The sequence below is a fragment of the Pelodiscus sinensis genome, chromosome 14 (genome assembly GCF_052426305.1).
Source record: "Pelodiscus sinensis isolate ZL-2025 chromosome 14, ASM5242630v1, whole genome shotgun sequence".
Classification (NCBI taxonomy): Eukaryota; Metazoa; Chordata; order Testudines; family Trionychidae; genus Pelodiscus; species Pelodiscus sinensis.
In genome coordinates, this window is record NC_143065.1 from 38,889,689 (window position 1) to 38,903,026 (window position 13,338).

The following is a 13,338-nucleotide window of genomic DNA, read 5'->3' on the forward strand; positions in this document are numbered from 1 at the left end:
ATTGCTAATAAGGTAACAAGGTCTAAGCAAAGATTTAAAAAGGGCCTGACTGCTTCTCCTGTGCCTAGGATCATCTTTCAGTACAGGACACACATTTGAATTGCCAAGTAGTATAGGACAGGTGATGTGTGGCTTCTTAATGATTCTCTTAGATTTTCTGTTGCATTTTCAAACAATGAAAGTTTTACCACCACATGTAGTATAGATGCTAGAGAGAAACTGAATTTTTAATAACTGAATCATATGAAATTTAGGAATTGAAGATACACAAGCATTGAGAATTGGACTTCTAACAGTATGTCTGACTGGTATTACTTTGTTTAGTAAAAGTCTATAGTTCATATTAGGGATATAAGCGACTAGTTAACTATCTGATAAGCAAAAGCTTATCAGGTAGTTGACTAGTCCCTCGACTAGTTGCTCCTCCCCACTGCCTCTATCAGAGGCAACAAGGAGGGGGAACAGGAGCCGCTGCTGCAGGGAGCTGGCTTAAAAGCCATTCCCCCCCCAGCGCTGTCTCTGCTGGAGGCACAGAAGGCAGGGAGGTAGTGGGGACCAGGAGCAAGCCGGATATCAGCTGATTCCCAGCTCGTGGCCAGTCGCAGACACTGCACCTCTGCTTTTTAAATGTATTAAGAGCTTGCAAAATTAAATAACTTGTTTGTAGGCTGCAGATTTCATGAGTGGAATTGCTAGCTTCAAACAATGACTTCTTTAGTTATAAGTCAAAAGTAATTCCAAAGGAACTCTAAAAATATCTTTATAGCTTTAAGAAGTGGCAGCTATCTTTGTTCATACATGGACACTAAGAGTCAAGAAACCAAAGTAGGAATGTGAATGGCTAACTGGTAAGCCTCACCCTTAATGGATGAAGCGTACCAGTTCTGGTTAACCAGTAGGGGTTGAAACAGCTCCCCGCCCACCGCAGGCAGGGGACTCTACAGCCCTGCCAGGCCCACCACATGGAGGGCCTGCTCTGGCCAGCCAGAGCAGTCCCTGTCTGTGGTGGGCCCGGCTCCCCTGCTACAGGCAGACGCTCCCATGGCTGGCCAGAGCAGCAAGCAGCCCTTGTCTGTGGCAGAGGAGGGCCATTCCAGGGCTTCCCCCGACCTCCCCACCCGCCACATCAGTTAACTGGTTAAACATAATGTTTAACTAGTTAACAAATTAAACAGGATTTTATAACCCTAAGTCAAAGCCTTAGAATATTGTTACATCTGCAGTGGGCATTCATTCATTTGCATGTACCAAAATAACTTATGCATAGCAATTACGTTTTCCAAGTACTTTAAAGAATTATTCTTTCAAGTTAGTTTCTCTTCCTTACAGAGTATTGTTATCATTGTTCTGAAGGGCTAAGCACAAATTAAAAAAGTAGTTCTATTATCAATGTGTTCTGCTCAACCAAAGAGGCTTGTGAGAACTGGGGTGAGAATTACGTGAAGGTAGAACTTATTGATGAGGATGCTAGTAAAGACACTAGTGGAGTTCTGATTAAACTGTGGCAAGGGTTTCATGTAGGGTTTCTTGTCCCCCATTGGCTTCAGCAGAACCTGAGAGATTATAAATGGCCTTAATATGTCTGCTTTGGGTGTGTGGAGGTCTCCCCAAGCATCTACCTCATCTCAGCAACCCTCCTTCCGTGTCTGTTTTAGGACATCTGTGAGAGTTGTGTAACTATATAAAATAGATTTATGAAGGTTTAAAATGGAAGAGGGAAATAGCATTGGTTGAAAGATCTGTGGCTGCTCAGTCACTGTGGTAGGCAAGGGGAAACAAGGCAGGACTAAATCAGTTGCGAGATCAGGACTGAGTTTGAAATATCTCAGGGTACGTCTACACTGCATGCTTATTTCGAAATAAGCTATTCCGGAAGAAATAGCTTATTTTGAAATAGCATGCCCATGCTACAGGGAAGCCTCAAAAGTAGACAGAGGCAGGTTCCCCTAATGTGAACGTGCTATCTCGATTTAGAGCAGGGGTCTCCAAACTACGGCCCGCGGGCCGGATGCGGCCCACGAGGCCCCCTCATCCGGCCCGTGGAGACCTTTTTGTCTGGCCCCGCCTTCCGCGTGCCGGTGTGATGAGGCGACCCCCGCCCGTCCCTGGGGTGCCGCCGAACGGGCCCTTCTTGCCGCGGGGGGGGGGGCCCTGTCAGGGGTGTGCGGCGTGTACTCACGCCGCGCCGGGGCAGGAGAAGCGGGCTGCTCCGCTGACAAGCAGCCGCGCGGCGGCAAACGGCGCAGGGGGCGGGGGTTAGCACGGGCGGCGTTCCCCCGCCCAGACTGACAGGGCAGCCGGCCAATCAGGGGGCAGGATGGGCGGTGGTGGTAACGCCCGCCCGGCGACGTGCGGGGGAACGTGAACCCCGGCGGGAACTTTAAAAAGGTGACCCCTTCCGCCCGGGGGGGGGGGAAGGAGTGAGCGGTGGCAAGCAGGAGGGGAGGACAGCGTGCAGAGGAAGGGGAGAGCAGGGGGAAAAGCCACTCCCCCCCCCTTCTCAGGAGTCCAGACCCGATGGCCACCCAGACGGCAGGACCAGCCCCGGCGGGAGGGGTGGGCGTCTGGATATACGACCGTCAGCCTGACGGACGAATCAAAGGTGACCGCCCCACGGTGGGGGGAGGTAGAGGGTCACACGAGGAGGGAAAGGAAGCAGCCCAGGGCAGAACTCGTTAGAGTTGGCGGGCTGACGAGTTACGGCAGGAGCCCCGTCAGCCGGACCGGAGCCAGCTGGTTCCGTGTCCTTAGGGCCCTGGGCTGGGGCCCGTGAGTGAGGGTGGGCCCGGGCCCCCCTTTCCCTCCCCTTCAGCACTGGAGGGAGTGCATGGTCAGAGTACCGGCCGCGCTGCGACAGAGGGCGCAATAGGCAACTGAAATTCCCCGTTGTGAAAGCGGCCCCCGAACTGCTGTTTGATAGTTAATGCGGCCCTCGGGCTGAAAAGTTTGGAGACCCCTGATTTAGAGCCTCAGGAATCACTGGGGAGTAATTGCTTTCAGTGGCCCCAAGGAAGAGTTATTTTGAAATAGCTATTTCAAAAGAGGCATTATTCCTCATCCAGTGAGGTTTACAGATTTTGAAATAAGCTGTCCATTATTTCGAATTTATTTCAAAATAACAGAATTGCTATGTAGACACTCGCATTATTTTGAAATAATGGTGCAGTGTAGATGCACCCTCAGTCTCACTGGCCATCTTCTGAGTCTGCTTTTGTGGGAGAAGGATAGTGTGACATTGGCCTGCACAGCAGAGGTAGAGACCACCATCTTCAAATTGGTTCTTGCATTTGTAGTGATAATCCTGATTAGATGATATTGCAGAATGTTTATCAGTACTGCAGTTGGGCATTTGGTCGAAGGTAAAGTGAGTAGTGTGGTTCTGCTGGTTGCATTTTACTTCCAAAAGCAATCTCCAACTCAGATTAATTTTTGATAGCATGTCAACTATTGAGAATCCAGGGAAGGTGTTACTTTGGATTTAGTAGAGGTTGCCCTGTTTCATGGCAGAATCCCTAGCTGAGAGCCAGGCTGATTGCTCTAGGTGACTACATTGTCAATGTGGGTAATTCATCTGGTTGAATTAAGGATCTCATGACCACTCTTAATGCTTGTGGAACTATTCCAGTTGTTGCTGTCTCATTATACGTAACTGGCTATAGACTTGAATTGTTTTCTGGTTTAACTTTAGAAGTTCTTTTCCCTGGTTTCCCAATCTGGAAAATAGATACTGCAAGCCTCGTTTAACCAGGATGGATGGGAAGATTGATTAACATTGTATATCCATTTGTGGGAGTTATACCACCCCCCTCCTAAGACGTTACCTGTCAACTACGATTGTTACTGAGATCAACTCAGCCTTATTTTGGAGGCTATCAGCAACACTCTTTAACTGTCTTGTGAGACTAAATGACACAGAACCTACTCCATGCCCTGGCAGAGGTTTAGGAATATGAGATTAGAACTAGCCTCTTCCTTGTCATTTATAAAATTCAGTGCGGTTGAACTATGAGACTATTTTAAAAAATGGAAAAACTTTTCATGCACTCCATGTGACCAGTAATTATTTACTTGTACTGTTAAAATCACTGAAATCCTTAAACTGGAGTTCAGGTTGAGAAAGTAGCATTAAAGTAAAAACGCACAGGAAAACATGGTAGTCTAAAAATCGTTAGGAAAAAGTAAATGTTAGATTTTTAGTTAAGATGACCCTAAGAAACACTTCAATCTATCTTCTTTAAACTCTTACTGAGCTCAATCTCGATGCATATGGCAAGTTTGGCTAATGAGAAAATCTGAATAGATATGTAGGTTACATGTACCTCTAGAGGGAGACAACTAAATTAACTGGTGTATCCATTAGCACAGTCTACATAGCATGAGCGCCAACAAATGTCAATTAACATTTGCTTATTAACTAAATCCTGGGTTACCATTAAATCAATGGTTAGCTGAATTAGTATTTCACCTATATTAAGATCAGTCGTTTTGTCTTTTGAAAAGGACAAGTCATCAGTTTTAACATAGGATTTCAATTTGTTTGCTTTAATTTCATGCATGCCTATCAAACTATAAACATTTTCTAAAGATAAAAGGAGATCCCCTGCATTGTAGCTATCAAAATTCACTGTGCTGAAAGATTTTTAAGTAAAACTAATATTTTTTGCTATAATTTAGGCCAAAAAAATTGACTCTCTTGTGTTTGTATAGTTTCAACTTCTCTGAATATAGGAATTTCACAGTGTAAAGTTATGATGCAAATTTAATTATCAAGTTACATTACTTAACCCAAAAGCGGTTATTCCTTGAAATCACCTGCTAGGAATCCGTTGGATGAAACCTTGTTAAACTCATCATTAGTCTTCATTTATGTGTGTGAAATTGTGAAAATCTATTGTCTCATTAGGTGCTAGTGGCAATCTCACACTGATAAATGGGCTTTATTTTGTGAGCCTGGGTTTTGCTTCGTGTTAGAGCTATAGGAATCAGTTATTTTATCTTTTGGGCCCCATAAAATAAATAAAATCTCATAAAAGTTCCATGATATTTTCTTCTTCTCACTAGTAACAACTGTTCAAAGATGAGTTTGTTCTTCAAACAATTTTTGGTTCTTTTATGTAGCATGTTGATGAGAGATCAAATCACCTTTTCGAAGAATTGACACAACCCACGTTCTTTCAGTTGAGGGAAAAAAAGGGAGTAAATTTTCAAAGCTGTCTACAGCATTGCAGTGTGACTATCAGTGTAGTCAGAGTTGGCTGGCTAAAACTGGCACAATGCTTTGAAAATATACCCAGCAAGGCTTTTTTAGCCTGTAACTGGGTTTTTTGTTCATTTCGATCTTTTGAATATTTGCTATCTCAGCAGAACAGTTTGAAGACCCCCTTCTGCAAGCAAAAATTGTGATACATCAAATTCTTGTGTTTTCAAGTACAGGCATCTTGGTCCATGGAACACAGTATAGTAGGTAACAGGGATGGGTAAATACAGACTTGTGGTCTGCCAGAGTTAGCTCCTTGTGGGCTGCCACCGCTACATTTACCTGCGCAGCCACAGGGACCAATGATCACAGCTCTCAGTGGCCATGGATCACCGTTCCTGGCCAATGGGAGCTGTGGAAAGTGGCATCCAGTCTTCGCCACTTTCCGCTGCTCCCTTTGGCCAGAAACAGTGATCTGCGGCCAACAGAAGCTGCGATCACCAGTACCAGTGGCCATGCAGGTAAATATAGCAATAACAGCCCGCCAGGGGTTTACCCTGGTGCCCCCATGTTATTGCCCACTCTTGGCATATAGTAAAGTATCAGGTATGCAGCCTGTAAGATGGTCCAATAACACTGTTTCTGTAAAGTACGTATTAATTCATTAATTTCTTTCAGCACACTTTTCTTTGGTATATCATTTCCTAAAAAAGAAATATGAAAGGAGAAGTAAGCTTTATGATACTGGAGCTATTTTTGATGAAAAATTCTGTAATATGATTTAATAAAGGCTACCTTCAGTCAAATTACTGAATGCAAACAAGAAGTAAGTTCTGATGTGTGTAGTTCAGAGTACTAAAAGTCCCAATGATATCAATCTTAATCTTATTACATGCTTCCGTGCTTCATTTCAGAAAGTTGGCTGATTGATTGTTTTTGCATCCATGTGCAAAATTTTCAAGCCAAAGGTACCGTATATTCCGGCGTACAAGACGACCTCTGATGTTAAAAAGCATCCCCCAAAAATCGGGGGTCGTCTTGTACGCCGGGTATACATCCCAGGCGCGCCTGGGATGCCCCGCCACCGGAGCCCCTCCGCGGCTTTGAAAGCCTCGGGGGAAGCCGGCGGGGGGGCATCCCAGGCGTGCCTGGGCTGCTCCCCCGCCGGAGCCCCTCCACGGCTTTGAAAGCCTCGGGGGAAGCCGGCGGGGGGGCAGCCCAGGCGCGCCTGGGATGCCCCCCCGCCGGCTTCCCCCGAGGCTTTCAAAGCTGCTGCGGCTTTGCTCCCGGTGCCTCTGGTCTGCTGGGGACCATCTCCAGCAGACCAGGGACACCGGGAGCAAAGGAGGCGGAGGGGCGCTGGGGTATAAGATGAAACCCTATCTTTTAATTAAAAAGGTAGGGGGTCGTCTTATACGCCCAGTCGCCCTATACGCCGGAAAATACGGTACCTTTTTTTTAGTACATATTTAATATACCAGAAATACGGAGCTTTGATAGACCTCTACATGACTAATATAAAACACTCAATGTATCTGGAGTGTTGGGTTTCAGTGAAGTTTGAAAATATGGTTAATATACATGTCTCATAGCACAGGTGTCAGCATGGTGTTTTAATTAAACTGAAGCTTTTAAACTAGTTTGTTTTCCATAAACTTAAATGGAGTAAAATACTAGCTTGGTCCTGTGGAACTAGTGGAAGGGGAGAAGGGGAAGGAAGGGAATCTGTTTGGTTTCACAGTGCACTATTGTACTGGTAGCCACAAACTATGCAAGTATTCCATTCAAGAGGCACAGGAAATAGTCTCAGAATAAATGATTGCTAGGTTTGATATTCAAACTAGTCCATACGGATTTGATTTATTTTAGACGAGAGAAATCTTCGTAGTGGCATTTACAGTGGTACAAAACCAAATCCTGATATGTCACTTGACCTCCCTAGTCATTTGATTATTACTGTTCCGAGTAGAAATTCTAGATGTTGCATTTCTTAAACTGTTAGCTAGAGCAGGATCAACCCTCCAAAATAAAGTGCAAATTTCCCATTCGCTTCAGTAGCAGCAGGACTCCCATTTACTTCATTAGGAGCTTGTAGTTAGATGATGAGACATAGTCTTGCTATCTCTTCTGCAACATGTCAGTATGTTCCCATGGACATATCTTACTCGAACAGCGAGCATGGCAATGATACACTGAAATTCCCTTGCGTGGAATGAACTAAAATGTTTGGTCCCATAGCCTGATCTGCAAGGCAAAGCAGACCAGCCCTTAGGGAATGGAATGTGTGTATTAGCGGGGTAGCTTTGTTTTCTATATAGTAGGGCATGTGCTTTATGAAGGGCTCGATTACTTAAGATATTCTTAAATGAAAAGCTTGATGTGCTCTTATACTATAAACTAGTCAATGGACAACTCATGGGTCTTTAAAAAAAGACACTTTTTTTAAAAAAGGCATTTTTTTTTAGTTATGGTGTCTGTTCCCTCACAGTTGTGAACAATTAATAATAGATTGCACCTTTGTGCTAAACAAATTGGATGGGAAACAAAAATAGATTTGACCCCATTTTACACTCCCAAACAAACATAAAAACGTTTTCTGTGTAGACATGTAAAATCCCACTTAAACAGAGGCGGGTGCAGGGCAGGGGGCCTCTCCAGCCTGGATGGGCTGGAATGGCCCCCGCCCGCAGCATTGCGTGGTGAGCTCGTGGCCTGGAACACCCACTCCTCCCCAGTGTGGGCGTGAACTGCTAGGGCTTGGCTGGAACAACTTCCACCTCACCCCCCGCCATGATGAGCTGCTCTAGTGGGGGTAGGAGTCCACCATGGTCAGCAAGCTGCTCAAGCCCACTCAGGCCACCAGTTAACCATTGACATCCCTAATTCTCTGTACTAAAACGTCAGGCCCTGCTGCTTGCACCTTTGCCCCCTTTCTGGCCTTTAAGTTCATCTGCCCCAGGTGTTCAATCTTTTCCCTTTTCCTGTCTCTGGAGTGAGGGGGGGAATCTCCCAATTCCTCCACGCTTCCAACAAGGACCTGGGCACGCTATCTGGTGTACACCAACCAGTTACCTACAGGTCTGAGTAAGTCTCAGGAACTTGTGACTGGTGATATTACCCACAGCTCTCTTGAAACAAAGTATTGTTATTTAATAGTTCGAACAAAGCATTGGAGAAAGAGGGTTGAATGGCAACAAATAGCCTACGTACATGTTGAGCCTCATTTAATTTTTCACTTAGGTTTTAGTTATTTTAGATAAGAAGTAAGTTTGTGACAAGAATAGAGCCAGCATGCCAACCAGTCTAGATCTTCATGTGTCTTAAGTTTGTCTATCTGTCCCCTTTTTTTTTTTTTTTTTTTTTTTTTTCAAGCTAGTTTTGGAACTCCACAAAGAGAGCTATTTAAGCTACTCGCACTAGCATTGTCTTACTAAACCTTAAATCTAAGCTGTCAGGTGACTATTAGAAAGGGCCTCCCTCTTTTTCCTAAAACCTTTTACACATGGGGAAATTGGCAATAGCTCTTCCAGAATTGTTCCTCCAAGGACATTCCATTCCAGAATAAAAGTTTTTTTTTTTTTCATTCTAGAATAATGTCTACATGAGGAGCTATTGCAGAATGAGCTTTCCTATAATTTCTCTGTGAAGACATGACACATAACCGAAGTAGATAGACTGCACTACACCGGCACACATTTCACCTGAAGTTTTCCCCCATTTATGATAGATCCTGTTCCCATGATAGTGACAGAACTAGATCAAGAATTAATAGTTATTAAACAGCCTCCACATTGTCATGTTGGTGGTTAAATTATTCTGTATTCTATCTCTCTATGCATCTTTTGCTGATTACAGAGGTGTTGTTTACTTTCTGAACTCGTCTTGGATAGCACAGTTCATGGAAACAAACTTTCACAGATATAGAGATATGAATGGTTAATTTTATTGGGTGATGCTTACCCATTACGGTTAACCGGTGAGCTAGAGCAACACCCTGCCTGCCGCACTCAACCCCCAACTGTTCTACTTAATCGGTTAACTGGTTAAACATCGCGTTTAACCGGTAATTAATCGGGATTTTTCATCCCTAGTTTGTGGTATTGAGGATTAAATCAGAATTTAGGCAGAGGCTGTGTGTATGGGAGACAAGTGTTGTTTACACACCTCTTAAGGAACAGTAGGGAGGATGATTTAAAATGTTTGCTGTGCCAGTGTAGTGCAGACTTGCTTTCTGGCCAGCTGATTGATATGTGGCTATATTACTGAAGCAATAGGTGGACAGAGATTCTACGTTCCAACGACAGTGCACATATTCTGGAAGGAAGACAGCCAAGTCCTGTTAGCTCAGTAAGAACATGACTGCCTATGAAAGAGGCCTTGTCAGTGTCCTTTTTTCTAAAGCCATCAGTGTTGCTATTTATATAGTCTCTTACCCACATATTTTGAGGAGAAGAAAGTTGGCTGGTTTATAATGGGCAGAAATGTTTTGAAAATAGACTGTTGCAGCATTTTAAAGATGAAACTTGGGAACCCATGCTCTATATTTTTAAAGATCTTTAAAGCTCACTGTTTACCTTGTCCCTTCCAACTCTGATAACTAATGCATAGAGATGCCAGATATTTATAAGTTTGTTTTCTTTAAAACTTGGGCCTCTCACTTTATATTATGTAAAAAACTTTCTAATGTCAAAGTACTGTAAAATGTATTGAACTATACCACTCATTCCCAAGTTCAGGAACCAGCCCTCTGTGCCCCGAGCTAGTTATTTTGGAAGCAGCTCACTCATGCTTGAGATGTAACAATATCCTCAACTAAAATCGTAGAAAAATGTGGGGTTTTTTGTTTTTAAAGTCTGGGTGAGTGAATGGAAATTGAGGGTAAAATGGAAGGAATTAGTTGTATTCAAAATACAGGCAATTATCTTAGTACAAGAAGGAACCACTCTAAAAATCAAAAATGTTTTCTAAATAAATAATTTTAACTAACATAATAAACCTCTGGAACTTGCTTTGCAGGCAACTGAGACATCTAACTTAGAGAATGTTAAACATTTTATAAGAACAAAAATCTGTCCCACTACGTGAGAGAAATCTCAAAGCTATCAGCACTCCATACTGTAGACCAGGGATGGGCAATGATTTTTGACCAGGGGGCCACTTCAGAAATTTTTGAAGTGGCCCTGGGCCACCCTGGAAGGGCAGGGCCTTAGGCGGGGGGGAAGAAGGGGAGAGGACACTTCCATGCTTCCACAGACCCTGATTGGCACCTCTAGGCGCCAGTGCCCGTGGCGGTAGGAGGAGACTTCACACAGTCCTTCCTCCTTTCCCCCCCCCCATACCCTCCTAAGTCAGATCACACTGATTGGCCTGGTGGTGGGGGGAGCGTGCAAAGTCTATCCCTGTCCTGCAAGGGAGCGCCACCACTTAGTCACCTGCCAGTTGAACAACAGCTGGCGGTTGACTCCTAAGTCCTTGCAGGGCAGGAGGAGACTTTGTGTGCTCCTCCCACCACCAGGCCAATCAGTCTCCTCCCACCCCGCCCCCATCTTGCAAGGACTGTGTGGTGCTTCTAATTGGCTTTTAATTCTCATCTCCCTGATTGGCATGGGGACAGGGGGAGTGCAAAGTCTCGCTCCCTGCCCTCTGGGGCACGGCGGTTAGTCACCAGGCCCTAATTGGCCTGGGGGCGGAGAGTGGCAGGACTTCCGCTGGCTGAATCAGCCCACTTGGTAGGCTGGATTTGGCCCGCGAAGGCCCTTTTGCCCACCGCTGCTGTAGACCATAAAATAATCAGTGATGTGGTACGAAGAAATTTGTCTATGATGAGTGGACTATTGCACAAGTGAATGGATTATGGGGAAATTCTGCTTCCTCCTGAAGCATCATCTAACCTTGATGAATAGCTCTTGGGAGGAAGAAACCAGACCAAGAATGTCAACCATAAGAACAGATTAATGGTTCTGGCCGCTCTATTTTTTTTGAAGTCATTATTATAGGATACCATACAGCCATCTATAAAAATAGCTGATTTACTCGTGAATGTTTTACCAAACCTTTAGCCTTGAAAGAGCTGTGAGCATTCACTGGCTTGATCTTAACTAGAATAACACAAATATAATGAGAAGAGAACAATTCCAAAATTAAAGTTGCAACAAAACAAATGGCTGTTTGGGAATGGGAAGGAATTTCTTTAAGGGGTATTTACTATTAATAGAAGTAATTTTGTATTTCACCACAGTCTCAGAGACAGGTTGCTGGTTTGAAAATCATTCTACTCTTCTTCTGCTCTACTTCTTAAAAATCTTATTAGCCTAAATATTCTTCCAAGGTCATGATGCAGCAAGTTCTCCCTGCTTGTCTACTCCTAATCATTTTAGTAAGAACTTTTATTCATCATTTAACCTGTCGTCTTATTCCAAGTTACTAATAGCATTTTAGATTTGCCAAACTAAGGTTCATTGATGTTGGTCTGTAATCCTTAATTTTTTTCTTTTTCATTCAGATGCAATCAAGAATGAGTAAGTGCTCTAGACACTGTTTCTTATAAATCACAAATGCATTAATAACCCTGGAATTTGCAAGGCATGACCTAAGACACTAACAGCCGCTAGATGTAGCAACTGGTGCTTAACATTGGCAATGTCCACTGTTAACACATTTCCAGGAAATATTCTTCGGCATATGGGAAGGTGGGGGAAATGTCAGACATTTGATAATCAGGTCTCTAGTAACTCCCTAAATTTAACTGCAGGCCAATTTCTTCTGGCTATTTTACATTGTCTGTTTCCTTTTACTCTTAAACAGATCACAGGATGTTAATTTAGATGACGTGTGATTCTGAAACCAGAAATCATTGTATCATAGCTGTATTCTTATGTGTACTAAAACACACACAGAGTATTGTAGTGTTTGCTAGCCCCAAACACTGTTGTTTGTAGTGAAAGTTTAAATGGTGCTTCCATTCTGACATTTGTTTCAGTCATTCATAAATGTATCCGCTTTTTTTTTGGAATATGAAACCCCATGCTTGGTCTCAGGTCAAAAGTGATTTTTTTTTCCCTCCCGCTCCCTGAAACCTAAACATGGAGCTCTATAACTTCACTCTCACATTATATGGATTGAACCTCTCTAATCTGGCACCTTGGGGACCTGACCGGTGCTGAACCAGAGAATTTGTCAAACCATGGGAGGTTTTGACAATATTGTCTAGCAGCATTGTCTTCCACTGCTTGCTGGGCTGTTAGAAGACTCTTAGGGATAAATTAGAATTAAATAACAGCACAGAACATGGAGATCCAGGACCAGTGACTGTAAACAAACTTTATGGGACTTTAAACTTGGCCATACCCATGCTAAGTGGCCATCCAGCTAAGTGAAATCATGCCAGGCCATGGATATTGTCAGGCTAGAGAGGTTCAAACTGTATTACAAAATTTAAAAAATCTATTATATGGCTAAATCCTCAGTGATCTATAATGAGCCACATCTTTTTAAAATTAGCATTTAATTTCCATGGTGGTGCGTGTCGTAGAAGTAGTATCACTGAAAGAAAGATCCAAATTCTTTGACTTCGGATCTACTAACTTCCAAAATGAGTTTTAATTTCTAGTATTACACCTTCTAGACTTCTCTTCTGCTGATTTTTTTTGTTTAAAAAAAAACAAAAACAAAATTCAATTTTAAATGTACCTCTTTCCTGTTTTGTGAAAGACCTGCAAACAAAAGGTGAAGCTATGAAACTATACATATGAAGTGCTGAAGTATCCACAGAGTAAACTAAAAATAACAATTTAGACAGCAAAAAAACAAGCAGTTGACTCTCACTTTTAACAAGAGGACTGTAAAATTCAAGGGAACTTAAGTCCGTTGCATACCCTTGTCCACCCTGACAGCAAAAGTCAGGTTTTGCCAACAAAACTCTGGAAGTGTACATGCTACAATGCTCCTTCTGCCAAGAAAACTGTCCTGCTTTATCAACAAAATAAAACCACCTTGATAAGAGGCATACGGTGTTTTGTGGCAAATTCTATTGACAGTGTCAGACGCCTTGCTTGGCTATGTTGCCTTAAATGGCCTCCAGGAGGTGTCCTACAGTGCTCATCCTGATCACTCTAATCAGCAGTTGGACTTTGCTGCCCTGC

At 43.4% G+C, this 13,338-nt stretch overlaps 1 protein-coding gene across 8 annotated transcripts in view; it reads left to right on the forward strand.

Annotated features, from left to right (window-relative positions):
* ASB7 (ankyrin repeat and SOCS box containing 7) overlaps window positions 1–13,338 on the forward strand; it is a 50,593-nt gene that overhangs the window by 27,398 nt on the left and 9,857 nt on the right. The window lies entirely within an intron of this gene.